At 48.8% G+C, this 8,910-nt stretch overlaps 1 pseudogene; it reads left to right on the plus strand.

Annotated features, from left to right (window-relative positions):
• The first annotated feature begins 5,383 nt into the window (after positions 1-5,383).
• On the plus strand, positions 5,384-8,420 carry LOC136471964 (uncharacterized; annotated as a pseudogene).
• The last annotated feature ends 490 nt before the right edge of the window (positions 8,421-8,910 follow it).

Consider the following 8,910-nt stretch of genomic DNA (forward strand, 5'->3'; position numbering starts at 1 on the left):
GACCTATATATATATACAAAAGGACAGATGTCTGTAGCACATCGCCTTCGACCAAGCCTAGAAAACTAACTAAAACCTAGACACTACACCTCCGGGTCAGCAGGAGCAGGTGTAGGCTCTCGGGACTTTGGGATCTCGGTAGCAGGACATGGAGCCTTCAGAGCCGGCGCCTCCATAGCCAGCAAAGATCATGCCCCAATAGCACCACGTGTAGCCTCCTTCTTTTGCAACTCCTACAAAAATAATACAGTCATAAAAATAGCAAATAAGCGGCAAAAAAACTTAAGTGAAAACCAATAAGCTACGAGGGAAAAACTAACCTCAGCTTGGCGTGCCTCCACCATCGAGCGAGCCTCCACCCAGCCAAACTTCACCCATAATGACTTCATAAAGTGTTGCACCGACCTTCTAATATCACGCGAAGTCACTCCAAGATCGGCTGAGCCCTCGAGATCTCTTTCCTTTATGTCTTTGGCATGTGGGCAGTTGTCCTGCGCTAGCATCTTTGAAAGGTTGGTGGCAGAGGCCAAGGCTCCAAAGTCGATAGCACCACCAACAAAGTCAGGGAGCTTCAAGAAGTTGGCCTTCATCTAAGAGAAGATGTTGAACGCCAAAGGTTCAGAGGGAAGAGGCGACGTAGAGCCGCCAAATTGCTCAAGGGCACCCACATAAAGCTCAGCTACCACCAGTCCAATAGATTTAGCGTCTTCAAGGCGCTTAGACAGCATGTCCACTTGCGCCTTCAAGGCAGCGCGGGACTCCCTCTCGGTGTCCAACTCCTTACGAAGGTTATCGGCCGTCTCAATAGCCTTTAGGGCGCGCTCAGCAGCCAATTGCTCGGCAGCCTTCGTGCCATTAGCCTCCTTGCTCAGCAAATCACCCTTCTTCTATAGCTCCTCTAGCTCAGCATGGGCGGTATGGAGGCCACCAACCTCCACCACAAGCTAAGTCTTCTTGGACTCAAGAGTTCCCACTTCTTTCTTCAAGGCCTCGATGGCCAGGTTGTGGTCGACCACCTCCTGTGTGCCTTGTTTCTCAATGTCCTCCAAAAGATAGTGGCTCTATCAAGATGAACGTCAGCCACAAGCATAGTAGAGTAATAAAGAAAAAATGAAAAAAGAAGGATACCATGCATTACTGCTCCAAGTTCACCGCAACAACTTAAAGTAATCAACATTCTTCAAGTGGTGGCGAAGGCGGCCTAACAACAAATCAAGCGTAAGAAACGTAAGAGAAAAAGAAGGAAAACAAAAGATATAGGAAAGACAACCTCCTATGTCATTGTAAATAGCTTCAAGGACATCCGCCCACCCACTTATTGTGCTGTTGGAGGCACCTAGAATGGCAACCAAAAATTAGCAAGACCAAAATAAAATATAGTGCAGAAACAGAAAACAAGAAGCAAAAAGCAACCTTCACCGCCATCTAGGCCTAGACCAGATGGGCCAAGAGTCGTGCCACCAAGCGAAGGCCTCGGAGGTGCTCCCAAGCCAATCCGGGCGAGGTCCACACCCAAAGGATTGTCAGGGTTCTCATCAGTGTTCTCGAGGGCTTTCATCAAACCCCCTAGAGAAATCAAAATAAGTCCTGATAAAACAGAAAAACATGAATAGCAAGGAAAAACAAAGCTAAGTGGCAACTTACCCAGATGCAAAGGGCTCAGGGCAGTATTCGAGCCACCAGCATCCTCGACGTGATGACCTGTGGCCTGAAACCTCACGCTTTGGAGTGGAGCAACTAGAGAACTTGCCTCCGCCTCATCCTTGGACACCTCGATGAGACCGGTTGTAGGACGACGAAGGTCAGTACTAGTGGACTCACCTTCTCTTAGTGGAGAAGCATCACCACTACCATCACCTTTGCCCTCGGAGCCAAAAGACTCATCACCCAAAATGCCAGGCATAGGCGCCATGACTGAAGGTTCAACAGTAAGGCCACTGCCCATTCCTTGGAGGGCGGCGTCCACTAAGTCATCGCCATCAAGATCCAAAGAGGCAGCAGAGCGCTCGCCCCCTGTTCTGACAGCAATGGAGCCAAAACCTCCACTAACATTTTTAGCAACCTCCTCATCCTCATTAGCGGAGGCGTTTGCGGATGCATCGGCGGAGGCGGCAGCAGAAGCATCCATAGTTTTCCGCCTTTTACATTCTTGGCGGTAGCCTTCCTTGCCTTGTCCTCTATGGACTTGTGCACCTTCGCAGGAACATCGTGTTCCTCGTGGTGGACCCTGAACTCCTCAAAAACTCTGTTGAGCCATGGCATTGTACCGGCGATGGATCGGCGCGCCATATACTCCCTGTCAAACATTTCGCCGGGTATCTCACGCACCCCCGCCTTGATGGACTTCACCAATTTCTCAGCAGCCCAGCCCTCCATCTTCTCAAAACCAAAGCGAGGAAATGGAACCCCAATACCTTCACCAAAAATAGGTAGATTGACCATCTCAATGGTCATGGTAGGCCTGTTCCTACCAAGGGGCTAGCAGTTAGCCGCCACCATCTCCTCAACCAAATCACAGCCTCCAAAGTACCGGCAGGCCAGAGCAAAAGCCTTGTCATAGGCTTCACGACCCTCATCAATCCCCGGACCTAGGATCCCTTGAGTCAAAAGCCTCATTAGAGTCATCACTGATGCCAATAGATAGCGGGTATTCTTCTTCCCGTCTGAGCCGGTAGATGCCATGCCATCGGTCCTCACATAGAACCAGTATTGCATCCAATCCTTTGACCACTTGTTCTTCTGAGCGAAGGAGATCTCCAAATTCTCACCTTTCTAGTTCCTCCATGGCATAAAAGCATAGCTTCCATACTACGCCACCATCTGGCCTTCGCTAACTCATTTAGGCTAGTGCTGGATCTCATAGTACTCGTAGAAAGTACCAACATTGGGTTTTGCACCATAAGACAAGCAGGCCCAGCAGAACTTACTCAGAGTAACAATACCATTGGGGGTAAGATGATGCAATTGTACCTCGAATGCTTCCAAGACTTGGTGAAGGAAGCTTGCCGCCAGGAAGCGAAGGCCGGAAAGGAAAAAATCCCTAAAAACCACGGCATCAGCGGCCTTCGGTTTAGGAATTATCTCCCCCTTCGGAGGCTTCACCTTAGCATCACCAAAGCAGCCCAGCTACCATAACTCCTCGATTATGTCCTTTGTCATAAGCGAAGGTCCAAAATCCCACGTCTTGGATGAGCCAGCCATGTCTCCTGCCTCCTCAACGGTTATCAAATCAGCAACGGAGGCCTCAACTCTAGAAAGATCCTCCTCAAGCCCTAATGCCTCCATGCTGACAATCATACACTCCTCAAACTACGTAGACCACCCACTAGACCTAACACTGAGAAGGCGACGGTACGGCCTAAAGAAGGAAGCCTGGCGCGGAGGAGGACTGACAGGCATAGCCACTTCTAAGACTTAGCAACAGCCCAAAGGGAGCGAAGGCAAACACCAACTAAGCGAAAACTAGGTGCAAAGGAACATTGTAGAAAGCAACAGCAGTGAAAGCGATGGCTCGGATAGGGACAGGGGGAGCCTTCACCTACCGACCCTTATATAACCCCCGCCATGTCGCTTTGACTTCCGGGGCCAACGGTCACGTCCGTTCAAAAATACGTCGGTTCCACAGCCACTACGATGAATCAAATAGTGACATGTCACCAACATAGCAGTCTGATCTAGGCGTCCCAGGGGGGAAGGGGGGAAAGCCTCCGCGTGCGCAAGAGCCTCCGCGTCTCAGAGCCTGAGGGCTAGGTTTCAAGGGCAAGGCCCACTAGGGGAGAAGCCACCGTACCTTAGAGCCTGAGGACTATGTTTTGAGGGCAAGGCCCACCAGCATCAGACCAAGCCCTCAAGGGGGAACTGTTGGGACACGGTTATGAGTCACGGAGAACAAAGTTCGCAATAGCAATAAGAACTAACGGCTAACGAGTTTTATGAATAGTGTGTAGGGAAAGGAAGCACAGGCCTCTACTTGGGTGATCGCATGAGGCGAAGGCTAGGAAGCTATGGCGAAGGCACCAGGACGCGGTCGGAGGCAGAGGCTCTCGCGGTACAAGCGAAGGCCATGTCTTAGACGTCAGAAGCGAAGGCCATGAAGCTACGGCGAAGGCACTAGGACGTGGTCGGGGGCAAAGGCTCTCGTGGTATGAGCGAAGGCCATGGCTCGGGCGTCAGAAGCGAAGGTCGGGAAGCTCCAGCAAAGGCTTCCTGGGCGGAGGCCCCAGAACCAGGGAAAGCATTACTGGGTCGTGGGCCAATGACGGGTCGTCGATGATGGCCCAACAGGCAAAGGCGATAGAGGAAGAAGATGCCCAAACTGCCCCAGGGGACTTGTATTAGCATAGGAATATTCCAGAAATGTACTGTAACCGACAAGGGCTAGGAAATGTAAAGAGTAGCTCTAACAAACAGCGCCCTATAAAAGGGGACTAAAACTCTGTATAAGCGTGGGAGATACATTTATGAAACCCTAATCTGGCTAGGGCCCACTTTTCATTACTCATACCTTCGCCCAGGGCACAAGGCTGGGTGAAGGCCTTCGTTGTCCTTCTTTGTCTCAATCGCTGGAAACCGAACTTTCCAACACTATTCGAAGTGGTTCTTTTTTTCCTAGGTAAAGAAGAATTGTTATTTTGAATTCTTGGGTTCAAGAATTTTTTGCATAACTTAAATGATTCAACAAATTCTTTTTTTATTCTTTTAGTTACTGATTTTTTTGGATTTCATTCCACCCGTGGTTGGGAACTACTAATTCGTTAGGTCTACAACAATCTTGGATGGGCTCCTAACGAGCTAATTTTCACTATAGTATATTGTATAAAACAACTATAGCGGGCTATAGCGGAAACTATAGCCGGCTATTTGTTACCTTGCTTCAAATTGGAAATCATTGTTCCAGTTTTTAGATTGTGTAATAACAATTAATGATTATTTAATTACTGGAATAAAAGTTTGTTGAAGCAAAACAAAAATCTATGATGGCGAAAAAAGTTCTACCCCTTGAAAGAATCATGTGATGCTAGTTCATATGGAATAATAACAATTTATAAATAAAGGGGGGGAAAGTATATACAGTGGGAACAAAGCATGCTATTTCGGTGATGATTAGCATGCTTTATTCGATTCGGACGAGTACAACATGGGCTCAACATGCCAAACCAACGAGCGGCGAAAGAGGCCGACGTTCATTGATTGAGCTGAGCACGGGGAGGGAGACATTGGCCCAAAAGTAACCCATCTAACAGGCTTGGCCAACCGGCTTTGCTGATAAGCTCACACGAGGCCCATGTTAATTTCAGCCCAAGTCAAACACACACATTCCTTGATTCCTATATAAGCCAACCCGCTTACAGGCCCGAACGGCGACTGATTTCCCTGCCCTGCTGCCAACGGAAACGAGGGAATCCAAAGCCAGGAACTGCTGTCGCTTCTGGCACCGAGGCAGCAACAAACCAGAGGAAGGCAAGAACTCGTGCTTGTATTCTTCCCTTCCCTTCCCTCGATTGCTGATCGGTGCCTTCGTCTTTCTTGGATGTGAATCCATTCCCACGGAAACGGAATGCCACAAGCCGTTCGCCTTTCTTGGTTCCTTGCGCGCGCTGCGGAGTGCAGACAGAGTTCTTGCTTCTTGCTTCTTGCTTCTTGCTTCTTGCTTCTTGCTTCTGTCGCCGTGTTCTGTGCAGGTAACCCGTTCGACGAAATGGCTCCGGAAGACGCAGCGGCGCGGGGGAGGACGTCCGGAGGCGGTGACCCTGGCGGCGGCGACCACCTCAGCGGCCTCCGGGACGAGGTCCTCCTCCGGGTCTTGTCGCACCTCAAGGCGTGGGAGGCGGTGCGCACCTGCGTGCTCTCGCAACGGTGGCGCGACCTGTGGACCTACACGGGGCACCTCGACATCCGCCAGTCGTGCCTCTGCCGCCGCTGCGGCAGCGCCGGCGGCCTCTCCGCCTACCAGCGCAGGGCGCGTGACAAGGCATTCAACTCGTTCGTCAGGAAACTGCTCCTCCTGCGGCGGCCGCTGGAGCCGCTGATCTCGTTCCGGCTCTGCTGGACTCACGAGACCCGCGACGGCCGACGGCGACACCAACACCTGGATCTCCCACGCCGTCAGGCACAAGGCGGAGGAAATCGAGCTCTCCGCCAAGCATCACAAGGGGTACCCGACGCCGGAGTACATGAGCTTCATTGTTGATGGCGAAGACCTTCGAAAACAAGGTGTTGCTGGCGAAGCCTCCGTCAAGACTGGCCTCAAGATCTTGAAGCTTACCCATCTCAGTCTGGATGACACCACCCTCAGTCGCTCACGCAGCTCTGTTCAAGGTGCACTTCTCTGGAAGAGATTGAGATTGAGCTCAACGACTGTCTCATACCCCAGGCCACAGAGATACGGTCCAAGTTGCTCAAGTGTTTGACCGTGATCAAGTGCAAAATTCCTAAGGGAATCCTCTCTGTTTATGCTCCAAAACTTGTCTTGCTGCAGTTGAGCAGCAACTTTGGCTATGTTCCGTGGATCCAGAACTTGGAGTTGCTAGCAGCATCCAATGTAAACCAACGGGTAACGCATAAGTACCCTGACTGCTCTGGCCTCGGTTCTTGCAACCTTGAGATCTTCAAGCTCTCTCGTGTCAAGCTGGATGACACCACCCTCGCGCAGCTCTGTTCTAGGTGCACTTCTTTGGAAAAGCTAGAGCTCAAGGATTGTTCGGTGGTCGGCAAGGAGATTCGATCCCCCTCACTGAGGTGCTTGACTATGGTCAGCTGTGAGTTCGCTATTGAATCAGTGGTTCATGCTCCAAACCTTGTCTCGTTATGCTGCACCAGACCATTTCGACATGTTCCTCAGTTCCAGAACATGGAATTTCTAGTCACAGCGAGTATCACACTTGATGACTCTTGCATGTCTAGTGATAGTCAATGGACATTGGAGGAGGATGACAAAGATGAATTCGATGATGATGGTGACTTTTTTGCACATTTTAGGGTTAAGGACTCTGATGATAACAATGATAGTGAATCAGATCAGGGCGAAGAAGATGAGTCTGACCATGATGGTGCACATTCTGGTGCTGATGGATCAGATGATAATAGTGAATATGAATCCACTCAGGACGAAGAAGATGAGTCTGACTATGATGGTGCACATTCTGGTGCTGAGGGATCAGATGATAATAGTGAATATGAATCCACTCCGGACAAAGAAGATGAGTCTGACCATGATGGTACACATGTTGGCGCTGAAGATTCTGATGGTAATCACGGTTGTTCTGGACCTGGTGATGACGAAGATAGCCATACTGTGGGCAATGAAGAGATTCCAGAGGAGTACAACAATGATTGTGGACGAATGTTTGGGGGAGATGGTATCCTTTGCAGCCTCTCAAAAGTTAGAACAATGGACCTATTTGCCCATTCAGGAGAGGTACAGCTTAATCGTCTCCTACTCTATGCATTGCTACATGCTGGATAATATTTTTTTTCTCAATACTTGTCAAATGTCAACATTTGTGGTTATGCATAAATGAGCCAATTTAATAATTAGATGTACAAGAAATTCTGGTTGTTTAGATCAGTGGTTAAATTTGGACAATGCACTTTTGTGTACTATGTGCAGGTGCTGCTCGTGAGGGAATCGAAAACGTGTACTGACTTCAAAAACCTGAAGACTCTCTCCCTTGGTGAATGGTGTATAACTCCTGACCTTGATGTATTAGCAGACATGCTTCAGCGCTCACCGAACTTAGAGAACCTTTCTGTTCACCTCGACATGGTGCGTATAAAACTATAAATTCACAAGCCCAATGAATGTTTGTTCAGAGTTTTAGGCACATGCTCAATCCCTAAATTAAGTCTGTTGTTTTGCATTAGGCCAACAAGGTCAGAGTGGGCTTCAAGCCAAGGGCAAGTTCATTTGCATGCACTAACCTGAAGAAGGTGGAGATCACATGTTGTAAGCATGATATTGTTTGAAAATTGATAGAGTTCTTCGATGTGAATAGCATACCACGTGAGAAGATTTCCTTCCATTGGACTGCCAGCAATTGTGTTGTCGGGAGAGGTACAGGTTCGCAGGCAAAGCTCAAGGCACAAACTGAAGCTGAGAAGATACCAGCAAAGCAGAATAAGGCAGGGAAGTGAGGAAGCCCCAGCTGATGAGGGTACGCTGATGTGATACCACAATGGTGTTGGTGAAGACAGTGAGTTGGGCTAGCTTGCTGCTTGCTTAGTTTAGATTTTATTCTGAATGGAAGAATGTGGCAGAAGTGTGATGCATTTTCCTGTGGTACATCAACATTTCAGTGTAGTTATGAGTGTACATGTGTCCTTTGGCTTGTATTGAAAGGGTTCATATAAAATTCAGATGTACAGCGATTTAGAACTAAAGCTCCAGACGTCCTCTGCTGAGGAGCAATGCTTACTGAATATATCTGGCCATGGAATTCACCTGGGTTTCTGCGTACTGTCATGATTGTTTCTCATTGTGTGTTTATATTTCTACTTGACAGTAGTCATTAATTTTGATTCCCTCTCCCCCTTTTTAAAAAATTATGTTTCTGAATTTCTGATGCAGCCCCAAACAGAAAAAATGAAAATGAATCCTTTCAAGAGTACTTTGTGCTGTTAAATTATTTATTTACCCTTTAACAGTAAAAAAGAACAGTTGTGGCAATGCCACTGATGGTGAGGGGGTGACACCTACCCACTCTGGCGCCTGGCGGAGTAACACAGGTCCTCCTGCGGCCAGCCGCCATTGCAGGTTTGCAGCCTCATATGTCAGCTCCAAGCCCGGTTGTTTCCTCTTTCCTACATCAAGTCAAGGCTCCCTGAACCAAACCAAGCCCGTCTCTTGCCATTCCTTCTTTCTCCCTCCGGCACCCAAATGGGCACTTTTTCAAGTAATTATAGGTCTTGCCG

The sequence above is a fragment of the Miscanthus floridulus genome, chromosome 8 (genome assembly GCF_019320115.1).
Source record: "Miscanthus floridulus cultivar M001 chromosome 8, ASM1932011v1, whole genome shotgun sequence".
NCBI classification, from domain to species: domain Eukaryota; kingdom Viridiplantae; phylum Streptophyta; class Magnoliopsida; order Poales; family Poaceae; genus Miscanthus; species Miscanthus floridulus.